Here is a 19,543-nt window from a genome sequence, read left to right on the forward strand (position 1 = left end):
GTCATTGACCTCGCTGTGTCTTGCATGCCATCCTCCTGTCCTTTGGCAGAGAAGGCCATGCCGTCCGTATCTGTCGGCCTCTGCCTTGCCGCAAATACACCTGTATTCGGTGTGGATTGGAGCAGCGAGGCGGAGAGCCACGGCAATTCAGAGGGCCTGCGTTGTGAGACGGGTGCCGGTTGCTGACATTGGGGTTGCTAATAGGAAATCACCTGCATGGGGAGCTGCTACAGCTCTAAGTCGGGCAGTGTCATGTGGTGTTGTCGCAGCTTCTAGCAAAGTCGCAGCTTCTTGGTCGGCAATGGGGCGATCCCAGCTGGATTGCTTATGCATATAAGCAATATATATATATATATATATATATATATATATATATATATATATATATATATATATATATATATATATATATATATATATATATATATATATATATATATATCCCTAGAGAATGGGGGCTCACTTAGACTCCTTAGTTAGTTTAAAAGTTTACTGAAGAAAAACATATATACACATATAAATGGCATAAACAAATGTCTATGTTTGGAATGATTCGCTGGCGGCAACATTTCTCGATGACACGTCTCTGGCAACAAGGTCAGCTGACTGGGTGCACTCCTCCAGCGTGGGAATACACTTCGCCCCTCTGGCAGCGCGATCAGCTGACAGCTCCAGCTGTCAGAACGTCGTGATTTTCCCACGCCTCTAGCAATGCGATCAGCTGGACGTTTCAGAGTACGTTGCTGGCTCCTTGCACACCAACTACCCTTCCAGGATCACTAACATCACCAAGTTAATGCCCACTCTCACCAACTCACGCCTAAATGCTCTTGGCTCCTAGCCTAATATTCTATCACTTAGACAATAAAATGAGAAGAAATGTTCACATCATACAAAATACTCTAGCTCGCCTAGCTCAAAAGGGGTAAGGGGAGGGACAATTATCTACCTTATTTCACTTCAACCACGAAGCTGACTCGTCCTCTGTTGAGGGATGTTGAGGAGCCTGGTCCTGGCTTCTGGTCTCCTGATGAACAATTCGCACACATAGGTTCCTCCGTCGTCCTCGTGATAACGCGTCCTCGCCGTTCTGACTCCCAACAGGTACTGCCTTCCTCCTATTCTCTGGGGAACTGGAGACAGTTACCTCCGTCGTCGTCCTCACTCTCACTGGCACTGTCGACTCCTCACAGTCCAGCACAGCTTGCCCTAGCCTCACTGCCAGTAGATTTGGCCCGGTCGTAGCTACTCGCTTGATGTAGAATACGTGGTCCCCTGGGCGTCCCAGACGTCACCAGACGTCACCAGCCCAACATTCCCTCTGCTGCAGACTCTTGATTTTTTTTTTTTTTTTTTTTTTTTTTTTTTTTTTGAGATATATACAAGAGTTGTTACATTCTTGTACAGCCACTAGTACGCGCAGCGTTTCGGGCAAGTCCTTAATCCTATGGTCCCTGGAATACGATCCCCTGCCGCGAAGAATCGTTTTTTCATCCAAGTACACATTTTACTGTTGCGTTAAACAGAGGCTACAGTTAAGGAATTGCGCCCAGTAAATCCTCCCGGCCAGGATACGAACCCATGACATAGCGCTCGCGGAACGCCAGGCGAGTGTCTTACCACTACACCACGGAAACTGTTAAATGAAACTGTTGATAGGGCTCTCGGCTCTCCAATCCGGTCCGTCCTTGCCTCTGGGCACTCCACGGAAGTTGGATGGCTTCTCAGACAGTCTGTAGAATCGAAGCGGAGCTTAAATCTACTGGTAAGGGCTCTCTAGGTCCGGAGCTTGCTCGAGCGCGTCTCCCTTTTATGACGGGTCGTGACGAACTCTTCCCGCCCAGGCGCCAGCCGCCCCCCGACAGCCCTCCGCCTTGTGATGTCACACCGCCCGAGGGTTCTCGTCCTTGGTCACTTCCGGCACGTGACCTCACCTGGCCAATCAGGTGCCGAGAAGCGTCAGGACGTCATGGCGGGAAACAGGATGGCTCGACACCGTCCTGTGCCTCAAAAGGCGTAAGCCCCTTGCATTATCAAACTTAGCTGGCCATTCTACAGCCGGCATAATCATGCTCCACGCTTTCCCACACATGAAAATTTTCCCTGAACATCAGAGAATACTTAGGCTACGGAGATATGACTCTTCTAAGCTGGGAAGGAAGAAACATATGGGTGGACACCGTCAGAGTATATTCTGTTGTGACCCTACTGTTGTTGTATTTACTGTTGTGACCTCACTGTTGTGTATGTACTGTTGTGACCTTACTGTGGTGTATGTACTGTTGTGACCTTACTGTTGTGTATATACTGTTGTGTATGTACTGTTGTGACCTTACTGTTGTGACCTTACTGTGGTGAACTTACTGTTTTGTATGTTCTGTTGTGACCTTACTGTTGAGTATATACTGTTGTGACCTTTCTGTTGTTTATGTACTGTTGTGCCCCTTACTGTTTTGACCTTACCGTTGTGTATGGGCCAATAGTATGGGCCAATAGGTCTTCTGCAGTTACCTTTATTCTTAAGTGAAAGGGTGACCTATTTCTTGGTAGCAATCAGCGACGATAGCAGAGGATGCAACTTGCGTAACGGGCAAACCAGTGCAGAAAGATTTGGCCATATGTCCACATGTACGGTGATTGAGGCTTCGTGAGGTATTTTCCTCACGCCGAACATTACACTTGGAACATTTAAAAAGATAAACAACACCATATCTGAGGTCAAAAGATGAAGGACCTCTATGTTATAAATAGTTTCCAATGGTGGAGTTGTTAGTAAACACGAAAGAAGAGAATTTTTTTTAATGAGTATGTCTTAAAATATTATAAAGATTTTATTTTTAATAAGCCTCATATTTATCGAGATCTCGTTTTGTTTTCAGTTTCTTCCGATATTTTGTACATTCTTCATTTTCTTCATAATATTTCAAAATGTTTTGGGCATTACTTCTAACAAAAGTGTGATTGGGGAAGCATTTTACAGGCTTAGACACCCTTTTATTTTTGTTGGAGCTGTATATTAAGAATGTTAAGAGTGGAAAGAACTCTATTGACGTAGAATTTATGGTTAAGAATGCAGAGATATGCTGTTGTGAGCAAGTTTCAATGCCGTTTTGATGTACTTTATTGAGGCAGAATTGGTACGGCCAGAATGAGGAAGATGCTTTGTTGGGTCTGGATTCGTTGAGATGGAGGTAAGGTGTTCAGATCCCGCCGAAGCACAAGTAATAAAGGATTTTGTGTGCTGAGGAATTTTCTTCACAGTACTTGATTAAGTACAGGACATTGCTGTGATGTTTGAGGGTAACTAGCAGAAGGAGAGCTTACGGGAGAAGGGAAACACTCGTGACTATACAGAACTTTAAAGAAAAGGTCAGAAATTTATATGAAATTTATATATAAAACGAAATTTATTAGTTTGGACATTATTTTCGAGAATAAAGTATAAAATTTGAGATAAATTTTGAATGATTTTTTTGGGGTCAGAACAAAACTTAATGAAACTATTAGTAAATATTTTTTACTGAAACACGTAATGGTTCTTTGTTTAATAAGAATTAAAAAAAAATATATTAAATCTGGCATATAACTGAAAGGTTTTGGCCCACGAAGTGGTCAATACTCTGGGAAATGCCATGTGTTCACCTGAATATATTACTTGAAAATTTGTTCGAGCAAGAAAAGGAGATTTACGGGAGACATATATTGTCTGTCCGACTCTGGCCGTTCTTGTCTTCTGGCCAGCTCCGAGATTAATTAAAATCGTGCAGTGTTTCCTCCCTCTCTTCCTCACAGCTGTTTAGTATTTGCTTGCAATATTGCCTTTGCATTTGACTAAACTGTTCTTGCTCTGGCAAAAATATTTCTGTATTTATTGGTTTTTCTTCCTGAAAAAAATAATTGATGTACTCACCTATTTTTGCTTTCTGGGGTCGAGCTATTAAGCCCCACTTTTGACGCTCATTACCTGAAAGCAGTAAATCTCTCACTAGTTTTCCTACCATATTTGCCATTAATTTACATGTGTACCGGATTTGTACATGTGTATATATAAATAAATTCAGGGCCAGGCACAGGATACCGAATGGAAGATGAAGTCCTTCATGAAACGGACAGAGAGAAGGATTTAGGAGTCTATATCACACCAAACCTTTCTCCTGAAGCGCTCAGAAGAAGAATAGCATCTGCGGCGTATGCGAGGCTGCCTAAACATCAGAACTACCTTCAGGAACCTGTGTAAGGAATCATTCAGAACCTTGTATACCACACATGTAAGACCAATCCTGGAGTATGTGGTCCCAGCATGGAGCCCGTATTTTGTCAAGCACAAGACGAAGCTGGAAAAAGTTCAAAGAGGTATCCCACTAGGCTAGTCCCAGAACTAAGATGTATGAGTTACGAAGAAAGGCTGTGTGAAATGCACCTCACGACACTGGAAGACAGATGAGTAAGAAGAGACATGATCACGATCTACAAAATTCTCAGAGAAATTGACAGGATAGATAAAGATAAACTGTTTAACACGGGTGGTACACAAACAATGGGGACACAAGTGGAAACTCAGTACCCAAATGAGCCACAGAGACGTTAGAAAGAACTTTTTCAGTGTCGTAGTTAACAGATGGAAGGCATTAGGCAGTGATATGGTGGAGGTTGACTCCATACACAGTTTCATATGTAGATATGATAGAGCCCAGTAGGCTGAGGAATTTGTACACCACTTAATTGACAGTTGAGAGGTGGGACCAAAGAGCCAGAGCTCAACCCCCGCAAGCATAGCTAGGTGGGTACACACAGACAAACACACACTTTTTTATGCATGTTTCACTGAATATGACTACATATTCTGTATTGATAATTCTCTTTTTTAGGGCTTCTATCCCTCTGACTAGTGCTCTTGCATCTTAGTTTAATTGGAAGAGAATTTCTCCAAATGTCATATTTGCTCGAGGTGAAGAAAAATAAATAATTAACAGTAGAATGTATTACACCTATAATAAATTTACATAACTTTTCGAACCATCATGGTTCATTTTCAAATGAAGAGGCAGTGCTGTTTTTTTTTAGATTTAGCTACTCAGAAGGAAATGTCCATGTAGCATGGGCAATAGTGAGCCCATTATTGAGTTGGTTATTCGCGATAACCTTGTTACTGTGATTTTTGGGTCGAAGTTTTAAATGGAGGTCGAGTTTCCATTTTCTCAAGAAACTTTCTCAAGTTTCTTTTCCGCTTCTGTCTTAGCGCCCTGGTTTTAGTCTAGTCTTAATAACATTATCTTGGTGCCAGATAATGATGTACAGTGTTCACTTGTGTGTGTCCCATTCTTCAACTGCTTTTCAAATCATTATAGTCGCTATGAATTTGGCTTCTAATGCAGCTGTGGTCATTGGATTAATGTTGAATGATGCCCAGGGCTTCAGTTGCTTCACATTCCAGTAAATAACGCAACAGTGGCGCCTCGGCATCTGTTCTACAGATATGACACTTTTTAGCTATTGGGTTTATTACTTCCCAGCATCATTTGTAACCAAGTCTGAGTCTGTGTATGGCTACTACTTTGACTCTGTAGCGACGTTTGATAGTTGGGAGTATTTTCTTCTTGATTTGCTCTTCAATCTGTGAAAAACTTGGAGGTATTTGAACCTGTACAACAGGTAGAGCAGTAGCAGTTTTTGCTAGTGAGTCTGCCTTTTCATTACCATCAATTCCACTGTGACTTGGTATCCAATTTAGGGTGAGTGACAGCTTTTGATAGTGTTTTTTTATATGTAGGATTTCTGTGATGAGTTGTATATTATCTCTGTGTTGACTGGATAACAATGCCTGGAGCGAAAATTTAAAGTCGGTATGAATGATGACATATTGTAAATAATTCTCAATTCCATAATTTATGACCTCCTTCAGAGCATATAATTCTGTTTGCAATGTTGATCACCTACTATTCATACTCCAGTAACTTCAAGGTTGTTAGAGGAAACTGCTGTCCCACCAGAACCTCTTTATTAATCAACTGATCCTTATGTGAAGATGTGAGTTGTTGTAAGTCTTGAGATGGTTTCCATTTGTTTCTATGACTGCTTTGAGCCTCTGCGAGTCACATCGGGATATTTTACTGGTAATCCTTCAATGATTATCTTTAGACTTGATTCTTCCCATGGAGGAGGCTGCCGAAAGTGTTGATATGATCTATCTTCTCCTTTGTTTTTAATGATCCGTTTCAAGTCCACTTTCTCTAGAATCTTGACCAGATTATTCGTACATGCACTTGTTCTGTATTAAAGGTTTCTGTGAAGCGATCTCTGTATGCTATCTTTGATTGACAGTCTGGCGGTGGTTCCAACAAATTTTGCTGTTATCGTGGCTATTTTTTGTTTGATCATGTTTTCTAAGGCTGGTAAGTGGATTTCCATTTTTAGATTCTCTCGACGCGTCTATATAGGTGCTCCCAGCAGTGTTCTGAGGGCATCGTTTTGAGACACTTCCAGTTTCTCCCATTGGTTATCACTGATACTGTGCTGGGCGTATTGGATTTATACCATTAGGAAGGTCAGGTACATATAACAAATAGGTTAGGAGTATATCATAAAGGATGAATAGGGCATAAATGAGGGGACGGATAGGGGACATAAATAGGGACGAAGCACATACAAAGATTAATCAGGTGAAGCGGGCGTGGCATGTTCATCATTGTCTTCTATGTTGGTATCTTCATGTTCCGGTCTTGTTCTTACTCTCAAGGTGGGTAGAGTAAATCGTTTGGTAATTTGTGTATTTATGGTGGAAACTATTTTCCTGTGGATTGCTTCAAGAATTTGTAATTTTCTTACTCTTGTGTTTTGTCTATTATACAAGTGTTTTATTCAACATTACTCTTGAACAAATCCACAAGGGCCGTGACGAGGATTCGAACCTGCGTCCGGGAACATCCCAGACACTGCCTTAATCGACTGAGCTACGACAGGGTTAAGGGGGCATATCATTCTAAATCGTTATAAATTAAAAGTTGTTCAATTTGCTTATAATTTTTTTTATGAAATGGTTATAGAAAGGGCTGCAACTGGTCCAAGTTTCACTATCACACCCTAAACAGAAAAGGAGAAAAAAAATACACAACGTATTATGCAACGAATGTTCAACATTCTCAAATAATCTCAGGGAACACATGTGTCAACTAAAATGTCTACTATGTACTGTAGAAGCACGAACTCTTGTAATAATTGTAATATGTATGTGCAATATATTTATATTTAATTTTTTTTTCTTTTTTTTTTCTTTTTTTTTGGCCAATATTTTTTTCTCGTTTGTTATCAAGGGATTTGCATGAAACTTGCACACCTTGCTCAATGGATGCCTATCTGCAAGGGTGCCAATTATGAACGAAATCTGTCGAAGTCAAGCTCAGCTACAGGTGGCCGAACTTGGATCTTTATTTTACTCTGGAAAGTAATTTACACCTTCAAATTACTTCAGAGCTTTCATTTATTAATCAATTTACATGCAAATTACACCTTATGTGTAGCGTTTGTGCTTCTACAGAATCTAGTAGACATTTTAGTCCAAAGTCTATTTGTTGATTTTATAAAAATTTATAAATATCATATATTGCATATTTTTTTAGAAGGGTAACTTTGAAAAATTATATTATTGCACTAAACACTTTTTTTGATAAAACTGATCACTAGAATCCATTATTATGTGCTTAGTTTAATATCTGAGTGTTATAGAAATGATTTTAGTTGACACATGTGTTCCCTGAAACTATTTGAAAATTCGTTGCATAATTCGTTGTTTATTTTTTTTCTCCTTTTCTGTTTAGGGTGTGATGATGAAACTTGGACCAGCTGCAGCCCTTTCTATAACCATTTCATAAAAACATTTATAAGCAAATTGAACCACTTTTAATTTTACATTGATATGCCCCCTTAAAAAAGATCTCTGTGAGTGATGATGTAAGGGCGAAGAGGGAGAACGGCCTATTGACATAGCTCGGGTGCTGGGGGGGTGGGGGGGGGTTGTGTAAAAGCCTGGTTTGTGCCTCGGAGAGGCTACGGGATCCAGTAAGTTCAGTAGAACTTCGGTTTCAACCCTTTTTAACCCTGTCGTAGCTCAGTCTAATAAGGCAGTGTCTGGGATGATCCCGGACGCAGGGGGTGCTGGGGGGGTGGGGGGGGTTGTGTAAAAGCCTGGTTTGTGCCTCGGAGAGGCTACGGGATCCAGTAAGTTCAGTAGAACTTCGGTTTCAACCCTTTTTAACCCTGTCGTAGCTCAGTCTAATAAGGCAGTGTCTGGGATGATCCCGGACGCAGGTTCGAATCCTCGTCACGGCCCTTGTTGATTTGTTCATTTGATGCATCACGTTAGTGTGATCTGTGTGTGTGGGAACATTACTCTTGTTACGGTGATGTTATGGGTTTGTCTCGTGTGATTTTGGGGGGCACCTCATTGAAGATGACAAGTCAAACGTCTCGTCAGCTTGGTCGACGTCATACCTATGTACTTAGATTGAATGCTACATCCTTCGTGGGGGGCAGGTGTACATGTATACCACGTTTGACTGCCGTAATGGGTTCTCCGTCGGCTTATTAGGCGCAATAAGAGCCATCACCATCGACGACACAATTTCTATCACAGTTGCCAAAACATCACAAGCCCTAAGACACATAAGCGTCACCCCGGGCGTATACTTTACCCCGGAGGTAAACTGCGAGCATTGGAAGTGAGTTAAGCATTGCTCGAAACCAAAATTAAACATCGCTGCATCTGGAGACTATCATAATTATCCTTAGATGCAGAGTCCAGGAACCAGGAGAGACCATAGGCTAAAAGTCCCTTTTAGCCTATGGTCTCTCTCAGGTAAAGTGGATGAGTCGTACAAGGTTTCGAAATATATAGTAATCACACATAGATAACTTATCATGTATATTGTTTTCTGGTGACCTGGGAGTCGCTGCCGTGTACCATATTGATGATGGGGGAAGGGGAAGGGGGCCGGGTCAACACATCACGGGCAGATGAGAGGCTGTGTGGGTGTTAGTGATCACAGAACACATCCTTTTTTAATTATTATATATATGCATTTTATTCTAGAACAAAAAATTGGTTAATTAACAATAACTCAGGAGTAAGCTTTTTTTTTAATATTTTGAAGAATATAGATTAATGCAAATTTACCTTTGTTTGTTGTATTTAAAGTAATATTGAACATTTTGCTAGAATTTTGAGCGTTGAGTTTCTTGTCAGAGAGTTGTGTGATTATGTTGTTAAGTAACCACTAGTGTAGTCCAGTAGCTCCTCCAAGCTCTTATAAATGTTGTTGTCTGCAGTTACTGATGGCTCTGGCAGCTCCCTGCAAGGCCTTACCAAACACACCTTTGAGGAAATCCCAGCTTCTCTTTTGTCTTCGTCTGCAAAAAAAAGCACAGTTCACTAACATGTTTTGAGTATATCAGTGAGGAGTAATTATCAGGCTACTGCTAGTTAGAGCCAGTAAATAACGCTAACAGTAGTCCGATATATCCGAGATCAAGGCATTACAATTATTCAGTAAGGAAACAATAGTGTTAAACATCTAGTGTGACCTAAATGCGGGTTGATTCTCACAACTAAATACATTTAAATTAAATGATATAATCTTATAACTCATTACCATGTATACAAGTTTATCACGTTAGTGTTAAGTGTACTCAACTTCCATAGAGTATCTCACGCCCGACGCCTCAGACATCTAAGGATTAAAACACTTGGGACTTGTGACTAGAGGAGCACATTTCCAGGTTTGTGAATCTTGGCCGCCCCAAAACAAAGTCCAGGCTTGTGCTCTTTATTAGAAACTGTACTTTCTTCTGTGTTTCTGAGGGCTCTAAGGATATGTCGTCTTGAGTTTATTGAGGATGAAATTAGTGTCATATATAGTCTAGGTTTCAATTTAAAATACCCAAAGTAATTTATTGATAAAGCAGGCACATTGCTCATAACACTTTCTTCAATTTGAAAAAGAAAGAAGAATTCAATATTAAGAATACAATAATACCGCTATTACATGATAATTTCAATGAAATTCCTAAATTACTAAAATAATTTAATGTAGCATTAATGAATGTTGATATCATAAAAACACTCACTAAAAATTCCCCCGGTAGGTACAATGGATGTGTGTATAAAATTCCGGGAAATTTTGTTTATAAGTTCATGTTGGCCAAACAAGTAAACATTTTGACTAGAGAATAAAAGAACATAAATATAGTATAAGAACAGGTCACGAGTCTAATGCATTATTTGTTCACTTAAGATATTGTAATCATTCAATTGACTGGGTTAATTCATACAAAATTGTGGAGTGCCTCTCCTGCCTCCCTGGATCAGGCCCCATATTACACTCCGGGTAATCTCAACATTAATCCTATAAAGTTTAATGAGACTGGCCTCAAGCATCTGCCTTCCGCTCTTGGACAGGCAAACATACATTATCTTTCATAGATATAAATTGATTTTTTTTATGTCAGAACTAACATACATATTTCATCAAACCAAACCTACCTAACCTAACATAATCATGTCATAATTGATGTTCTGAATACAATATTTTAATACTGTTAAGAATAAACATATTTAACTGTTAAGAATAAACATGTTTTAATAAACATAAAAAAAATTGAAATTTGTGAAAATCTCTCTTCTTGTGTAGTGTACTGTGAATAGATTTTGATTTTATTGTCATATATTAATGGTTCATTGTGCATTGATACATAGTGTACGGTGCATAGACATTTTGTGAAACAGGAATATATATAGTATATTTTACATAGTGTAATGTTTACAGAATATTAGTCTACTGTGAATGGATAGAGTTTACAGTTCATGTATAATTCACTGTGTATAGATGTATTACAAATTTTGATGGTGTACTGTGTATAGTCTTGAGTACTCTACTTACATGGATCTTACATGGATGGTGCACTGTACATAGTTAAAACGTGGTGGTGTGAACATAGTTAGTTGGTGTAATGTAACAGTGTAATGTACATAATGTACTGTGTATAACTATATTGTGTATTTGGTATATCTACATGAAGCATTGATTGTTGGTAAATAACTATGCATTAAGCACATACAGGTCTTATATTCAATAACAAATGAACCAAAAACTGACGCTGGCAAGTTATGGCTCACGGGAACTTTAGAGATGGATGAGGCAAATCAGACCTTGGTTCGACGATGGAGATATCAGAGCACAAAGTGGTCCTCAGGGCAGTACAGGAGGATCCTCTCGCGTCCTCGCCACTTTCAGCAGCGCAGTTTTCTGTCACCATCGTCCACTGTGTTGGGGCAACAGACGCACAAGCAGCAGTACAGCAGCCACGCGGAGTTTACCATTTAATCACAGTCAAGTTAGTGTTATGAAACAGAGATTGAAATAAGATTAGTAACAATTTAGTATTCCAGTAAATATTTTGAACTCATCAAAATATCAACGATCACAACAAAACAATATTTATTGAAAGGGAAAATAAAGTCATTTTTGATATATCTAAAGCCTTTGAAAAACTGAAAACTCACGGCGGTTTAAAGAATTACTACAACCATAGTTTTCGTTTAGTTGATAGACAGGTCAGTGTCTCATGTCCGTTGATGATGGTTTGTGCCAAAATGAATAATGAATATTGTCATTAACTTTGGGCACCGGAGTGACACCAGGAGTGGTGCCGATTACACTTTGTTTTTGATGAGAGTTGACCGACTAAGTAAATAATCAAAGAAATAATAACGAAAATTATAATAACATTTTTTAGACAAAAAGGGGATTAAATATGTAGAGTTTAATAAATTTGATTTAATTTAGGAAACTTTTTCTTATCTAAATATTCCGGTGATCAAAAGTCACATAACATATCCTTCCAGTTCCTCTGGGAAGAATTTCTCCGTTTGTGGCTGAGCTACTCATTCCCTGCTCCTTCAACATAATGACCAGATTACCCTAAAGTGTCGACACCATTAAAAACCTGTATTTTGAGTTAGTAACATCCCCCTTACTCCCCCACCCCCTCCCTCGCATTCTCCAAACTTGGCATTCTGGACTACTCAAGTGGCAATAAATTATAAGCATTTTCCCTCAGATGACGTAATGCTCATAATTCAGCAGACGTTCTTACCAGACACAACCCAACGACATTGTCCGCCATGCAAAAAGGGCTTTGAAATATAAAAACACCTTAAAAATATAGGTTCACTATATGAAATAATTTGTAGTTTAACTATTCATAATGGCTTATGAGCTATCTTCATACATTGTTGGAGAATCCTATTATGTTATTGCTTTATTTTTGATGAATGATTTATCGTTATTTTTTATTTTCGGCTGATTCCAGAGAGAATTGTATTATAGGTAATTGTACATTGATGAAGAAAACATTTATTATTATTATTATTATTATTATTATTGTTGTTAAAATTACTATTATTATTATTATTATTATTATTATTATTATTATTATTATTATTATTATTATTATTATTATTATTATTATTATTATTATTTTTATTATTATTTTAATATTATTATTATTATTATTATTATTATTATTATTATTATTTATACAAATCAATAGCTTGAGTTTAGTTTGATGTTTGCAAGTTAGAACTGCACATTTTCTGTAGAGTTATCTGTAGCAATGCAGAGATTATAGGGATTTTTTTTAATATTATTGTGTATACTGATTTGGACGCCAACTTGTAAAAATGCGTTTCATGATTTTACGAATTTCTGGTGACAAAAGCTTCAGATTTACTCTGGTAGTGCAAAAAAAAACATAAAACTGAATGTCAGATATATCGCACCTCTTGCTTGGTAATTTATTAATTCGGGCAAGACTTGTAGAAAGCTAAGTGTGATCTGCATTTGTTTGTAGAATATGTACAAACTAGTTAAGTTATTTACTCATTACCATACGAATATTAATATATAGCAGTGAATAATTTACATTTAGTTTGCCTTTTTTATAGATGCGCGAAGTGTTGTAATTGTTTTCTGCCAACTTGAGATAAAACTGTGGACATGAATAAACAATTTATTGGGAGTACTTCATTACATATCTAATTTGCGAGTTAGTTTTCTAGCATATTTGGTGACAACATTTCTCATATTTTTTATTGACAAATTTTCATCTATTTCCACTATTATGTTACAAATATTGTAGGGTGGTATATTAGATACCTCCTTGAAATAACCAAGAGTTGGGTTTAACCTAAGGCATCAATAGCTTGCCTACGTTGTCCTCAATATATGGTACATTAAAGTGCTTCACGCATGTGATCATATCAATTTCTTGTCTAATGAAAAAGTGTAAAATTATTGTGATTAATTTTAGGATATCATCGTAGTAGATGTTTCATATAAGTAGTCCGATCACACTACCTATGATGCTACTCGCCTCTATCGTTTGTTCCTCAGAAGAGCAGCTGTTGACGGTTACTTAAGGCTCTTTCCAATCCTTAAGCTTCGGTTACTTAAAAAAAATCGATTCATGAAACGAGCTGTCCTCGTAAGATTTCCTAGCATCAAGAAAACAGTCAAATAAAGGAGTCCTCTCCTAACTCAGCCCGTCCTCCGAAGCTGTCAGTCTACTGCTATTTTACATTATTATATCAAAGGTACAGGATATCCTGCATATAGATTTGCATTTCAGTGTAATGAAGGATGGGGATTGGTGGTACTGGTTAATTATGAGACCTGTCTGGTTATTGAGTGAGTACTTGCATGGCACTCAACCAAAAAGTAATAAGACTTCGAATGAGCTTTGCTTGTTCCCTCTATTTTTTTAATGGGTTGCCCTTTCAAACGTCCCTAGTGGTGGTCACAATAACTACACTGTTCGCAATAGGAAACTATCGAAATAAACGTTGCACAGGTTCGGTCTCAGTACCTAGGAGTTAAGAGAATACTTACTACAATGGCAAGCTCACAATTGGCCAGAAACGTTCACATCGTTTGTTAAACCAAAGACAGTAATGATATCGTCAGACGCTCGTGTCACCTGGTAGCGGCTCACTACCTTATCACTCATTGCGAAACCATACGTAAAATTAACGGATTCTTGGCCCTTTGTTCATATCATAAAGAAGATGAATTCAGTAGGGTGAGCAGGTAGACATGCAAGGGTTGCAGATGCAGTGTTCACGTCCAAGGGTTGCACCTGCAGTGTTCACGTCCAAGGGTTGCACCTGCAGTGTTCACGTCCAAGGGTTGCACCTGCAGTGTTCACGTCCAAGGGTTGCACCTGCAGTGTTCACGTCCAAGGGTTGCACCTGCAGTGTTCACGTCCAAGGGTTGCACCTGCAGTGTTCACGTCCAAGGGTTGCACCTGCAGTGTTCACGTCCAAGGGTTGCACCTGCAGTGTTCACGTCCAAGGGTTGCACCTGCAGTGTTCACGTCCAAGGGGTGCACCTGCAGTGTTCACGTCCAAGGGTTGCACCTGCAGTGTTCACGTCCAAAGATTGCCCCTGCAGTGTTCACGTCCAAGGGTTGCACCTACAGTGTTCACGTCCAAGGGTTGCACCTACAGTGTTCACGTCCAAGGGTTGCACCTACAGTGTTCACACCAAAGGGTTGCATCTCCAGTGTTTACGTCCAAAGGTTGCACCTGCAGTGTTCACGTCTAAGGATTGCTCCTGTAGTGTTTACGTCCAAGGGTTGCACCTGCAGTGTTCACGTCCAAGAGTTACACTTGCAGTGTTAACGTCCAAGTGGTGCACCAGCAGTGTTCACGTCCCAAGGTTTCACCTGTAGTGTTCACGTCCAAACGTTGCACCTGCAGTATTCACGTCCAAAGGATGCACCTGCAGTGTTCACGTCCAAAGGTTGCACCTGTAGTGTTCATGTCCAAGGGTTGCACCTCTTGTAATCACGTCCAAGGGTTGCACCTGCAGTGTTCACGTCCAAGGGTTGCACCTGAAGTGTTCACGTCCAAGGGTTGCACCTGTAGTGTTCACGTCCAAGGGTTGCACCTGCAGTGTTCACGTCCAAGGGTTGCACCTGCAGTGTTTACGTCCAAGGGTTGCACCTGCAGTGTTCACGTCCAAGGGTTGCACCTGCAGTGTTCACGTCCAAGGGTTGCACCTGCAGTGTTCACGTCCATGGGTTGCACCTGCAGTGTTCACGTCCAAGGGTTGCACCTGCAGTGTTCACGTCCAAGGGTTGCACCTACAGTGTTACGAACCCTGATAAAAACATCCTCACCTTCCCCTGATTGTCAGTCACTCTTCCACCATTCAGAGCATCCTGTGGGTCAACCAAAGGTTATTAGGACCGAGTCATCAGGAAAGATCTTGATGCTAGTGACTCGTCGAGGAGATACTGTGACTGCTTATGGTGCTGGTGAGTGTACCGGGACCAGCTGTTGCTTGGACATTATCTCGTATAGCTTCATTACTTTCGAATATACATTATTATTATTACTATATAATAACAATTATTATTATTATGATTATTATTATTGAGATCTTTAATAAGAATAATGTTAACAATATTCTTCATATATATTATAATACATGTAATAATAATACATACGTAGCAGTTATAATAAATTTAGTAATAACAATTAGCTGGCGAAGGTTTGAAAAGATATATAGATAAACATGTGAAGAGATTGACAGTGAAATTAGAAAGAACTATGCACAAGAGGAAAACAAAAATAAAAAATCTAAAAATAATTGAGAAATTGATAGATAAAGAGCGGATGATATATAAGATGAATGAAAGTGGAGAAGAGAGAGGTCAGGAGGTACTGACCTGGAGGGTGCAGGAGACACAGGTGGAGAGAGAGAGAGAGAGGTCAAGAGGTACTGACCTGGAGGGTGCAGGAGACACAGGTGAAGTCTCCGGGTATGATGACAGGTATAGTGTACTCTCCTCCTTACGTTACTGTGTCCATCTTATACTGACCACCTTCCACCCCGGATATCTCCAAGGGCCACCTGCGGGGAGGGGGGTCATCAAGGTCAAGTTACTGAATGTCTGTTATGATCCCAGGCAGCCGAAAAACGAATCTCCCCTTTGAGAATTATTCTATCAAGCCTGACCTGACTAGGAGGACGGAAATACAGACATGAAGATTCATATGTAAAAAATAATTGGGTAAATTTTACACGGAGTTTAAGATTATGGGCAGTGAATAAGAAAATAGATAAATGACTGGTTAAGAGATGTGGATATTTTGCTGGAGGTGTGAGGCTCGCTTCTGGAGGGCTTTGACCCTCACTTGAGGCCAGACATCGCAGGGAGAAGCCGCGCTCCGTTTGAGCTCCCATCAGAAAGGAACCCCTAGTGATATATCTCCAAGAGAAGAGAAGTGTGCAGACGTACCAGCTGTGGAATTGAGCTGGGAACGTTGTGATCTCAAGTCCTGGACGGCGAGAAGTGTTTATTAAGCCGCCCAGAGACATTATCGTGGGCTGTGGGAGCGCCCTTACCAGACGCCGTCAGAGGGATAGCGCCCTCGACCAGACAATCTGTGGTAATCACGATTTAAGCCAGTTCATAGTGATTGCTTGTAGTTGGTCGTGTGCCCAGCGACAGTAGCAATGTTAATTGATAAGTTAGACATGTTTTGATAAGGCAGAAGGCCTAAAATAAGAGAGTGGAGAGGGAGGAACACGGAGCGACATCCTTCTCCTCTGAGCGCTGACAGGTGACTGAGAGCTCCCGAAGGGAGGGCCCTCCCAGAGTGAGTGAGGCCCGCCGGGCAAGGTGGACCATGGACCAGTCCAAAATGGGGAAGTCCACTCCCACAGTACGTAGAGAGCAGAGAGATGTTGGAAGCAAACATATTGTGTGGATTTCGTCTATGTGTTTATAAGGAAACATTTTTATTGGAGTGTCAATGGGTTGCAGGTTTGTCTTTGGGGAAGAAGTTGCTGAGAACTTCGAAGCCAGCACAGAGGGAGTAGTTGATGAAACTCCAAGGTAGTGGAGGAGAGGACCTCGAGCTGTGAGGAGAAGCAGTGAAGAGGAGTGTCACGTGCTTCTGGAGAGGTGGTGAAGCACCATAGTTGCTCAAGGAAACTTCATGGTGTAGCAGCCAGGAGAGCTGTGGAGGACCCTAGCAGAAGGGTGAAGCACCGTAGTTGCTCAAGGAAACTTCATGGTGTAGCAGCCTGGAGGAGCTGCAGAGGATCCTTGTAGTTAAACCCGGATGAACCTGAAGAGATCAGGGTAGTGAACTTCCAGAGGTGGAAGGGAAGTTCTAAATGATTACTTGTAGGGAGGCGTTAGAGTGTTTGTCATTAGCGTGCAAGACACAGTGAGAGGCGAGTGATAGTTTGCCATTTTTGTACCAAGGAGTTTATACTGAAGCATAGAGTTACAGACGTAGGCTGGATTACCTACAGATGTATGTGTTCTAGGGCTGATAGGGTGATCGATTGATCATTGTTGTGTATCAAGGAACGTTTATACTGATATATATATGTTATTGCACTTATATGCTGATTTTTCCTTGTACATGTTTATATATATATATATATATATATATATATATATATATATATATATATATATATATATTTATATATATATATATATATATATATATATATATATATATATATATATATATATATATATATATATATATATATATGTCGTACCTAGTAGCCAGAACTCACTTCTCAGCCTACTATTCAAGGCCCGATTTGCCTAATAAGCCAAGTTTTCCTGAATTAATATATTTACTATAATTTTTTTCTTATGAAATGATAAAGCAACCCTTTTCTCTATGTATGAGGTCAATTTTTTTTATTGGAGTTAAAATTAACGTAGATATATGACCGAACCTAACCAACCCTACCTAACCTAACCTAACCTATATTTATAGGTTAGGTTAGGTTAGGTAGCCAAAAAAAAGCTAGGTTAGGTTAGGTTAGGTAGGTTAGGTAGACGAAAAAACATTAATTCATGAAAACTTGGCTTATTAGGCAAATCGGGCCTTGAATAGTAGGCTGAGAAGTGCGTTCTGGCTATTAGGTACGACATATATATATATATATATATATATATATATATATATATATATATATATATATATATATATATATATATATATATATATATATATATATATATATATATATATATATATATTCTCTTGCTAATAGTACAACATTGTATTATAAGACTTGATCTACCTGAGGAGGTTGGTAATATTAGGTGGTGAATCAGGAGATAGGATACCACTTGATAAGCTGATGACAGAGTTCTGATGGTGTTGGAGTGCAACCTGACTGAAATAGTATAGAGTGTAGGATTCATTATTATTATGTGTGTATGTATTGTGTATGTGCTTTGTCCAGTAAATGTATTTAAATTTGCTGGTGTTTGACCTTGTCCTAATGAGGCTTCCCAGGAAATAGTAAAGAAAGAGACAGAAAGAGAAAGAACCAAGAACCACCGCTGTGGACAGGGTAGGACGGAAAACTAGTAAGTCAAAGGGGATTGAGGAGATCATATCCCATAAGGAGAAAGTGGGGAGTCACAGTGGCTCGAGTGGTTGTGTGCATGTCACAACGAGGCTGAGTGTTGGAGCCGTATCCCCTAAACGTGTGACGTTGAACCCCTCTCCAAGAGCCTGAAGCGCCTAGTGGGATCTCCTAGTGAAGTATAAGCACTCTACCGAGTTGTGGGTTGGGTTGTCCAGAAAGAAGGATCAACAACACGACAACACCACCAACCCACACTACAATTTATCTTAGAATATATTAGACTTTGTGAATATGTATTTGTGTGTGAACATAATAACTGTGTAAATAATTTAGCATATGTTAGGTACATCTAGTACCCAAAGCCAAGGTTGGGTTAGGTTAGGTACATGTAGTAACCAAACGTTACATGTATATGTAGTAAACAAACGTTACGTGTACATGTAGTACCCAGTTTGGATACATGTAGTACCCAAACCCAAGGTTGAGTTAGGTTAGGTGCATGTAGTACACAAGGTTGTACTTGTGCATGTAGTACACAAAACACAAGGTTGGGTTAGGTTAGGTGCATGTAGTACCCAAACACAAGGTTGGGTTAGGTTAGGTGCATGTAGTATCCAAACCCAGTAGTATCATCTGAATTTGTAGGCAATATTATTAATTAAATGGTTTCAAATATATTACTAAGACAAAATGTGTCTATTGTCATACGCATACTTACACTAACTCACAAGCTAACTCACACAAATACATTGAAAACACATACACATATTCACTCACATTCAAGCACACAAGCACACACATTCAATCACAGATCGGCGTTCAATCCTCGACCGTCCAAGTGGTTGGACACATTCCTTCCCACTTTCCTATTCTAGATCATTATTCTCATCTCCTTCCCAAGTGTTGTATAGTATTAATGGCTTAGCGCTTTTTCCTGATAAGTGCCTTACCTTACCTCACATACACAGAGCAACTTTACTCACCAGAGTAACAATGGTTAAGGGAGACGGAGCTGCATGTAATGCGTAGAAAGAAGATATTATAACAAAAACAAGTGAACTTGAATCTATCAC

At 39.6% G+C, this 19,543-nt stretch overlaps 1 long non-coding RNA gene across 1 annotated transcript; it reads right to left on the reverse strand.

The window, feature by feature from the left end:
- Positions 1-9,103: 9,103 nt before the first annotated feature.
- Positions 9,104-15,970, reverse strand: LOC138360961 (uncharacterized). The gene is made up of 3 exons (XR_011226727.1): positions 15,842-15,970; positions 11,201-11,313; positions 9,104-9,402 (listed from the first exon to the last, which is right to left on the reverse strand). It is a non-coding gene; the product is annotated as an uncharacterized lncRNA (long non-coding RNA).
- Positions 15,971-19,543: the final 3,573 nt, after the last annotated feature.

Source organism: Procambarus clarkii, unplaced genomic scaffold (assembly GCF_040958095.1).
Source record: "Procambarus clarkii isolate CNS0578487 unplaced genomic scaffold, FALCON_Pclarkii_2.0 HiC_scaffold_135, whole genome shotgun sequence".
NCBI classification, from domain to species: Eukaryota; Metazoa; Arthropoda; class Malacostraca; order Decapoda; family Cambaridae; genus Procambarus; species Procambarus clarkii.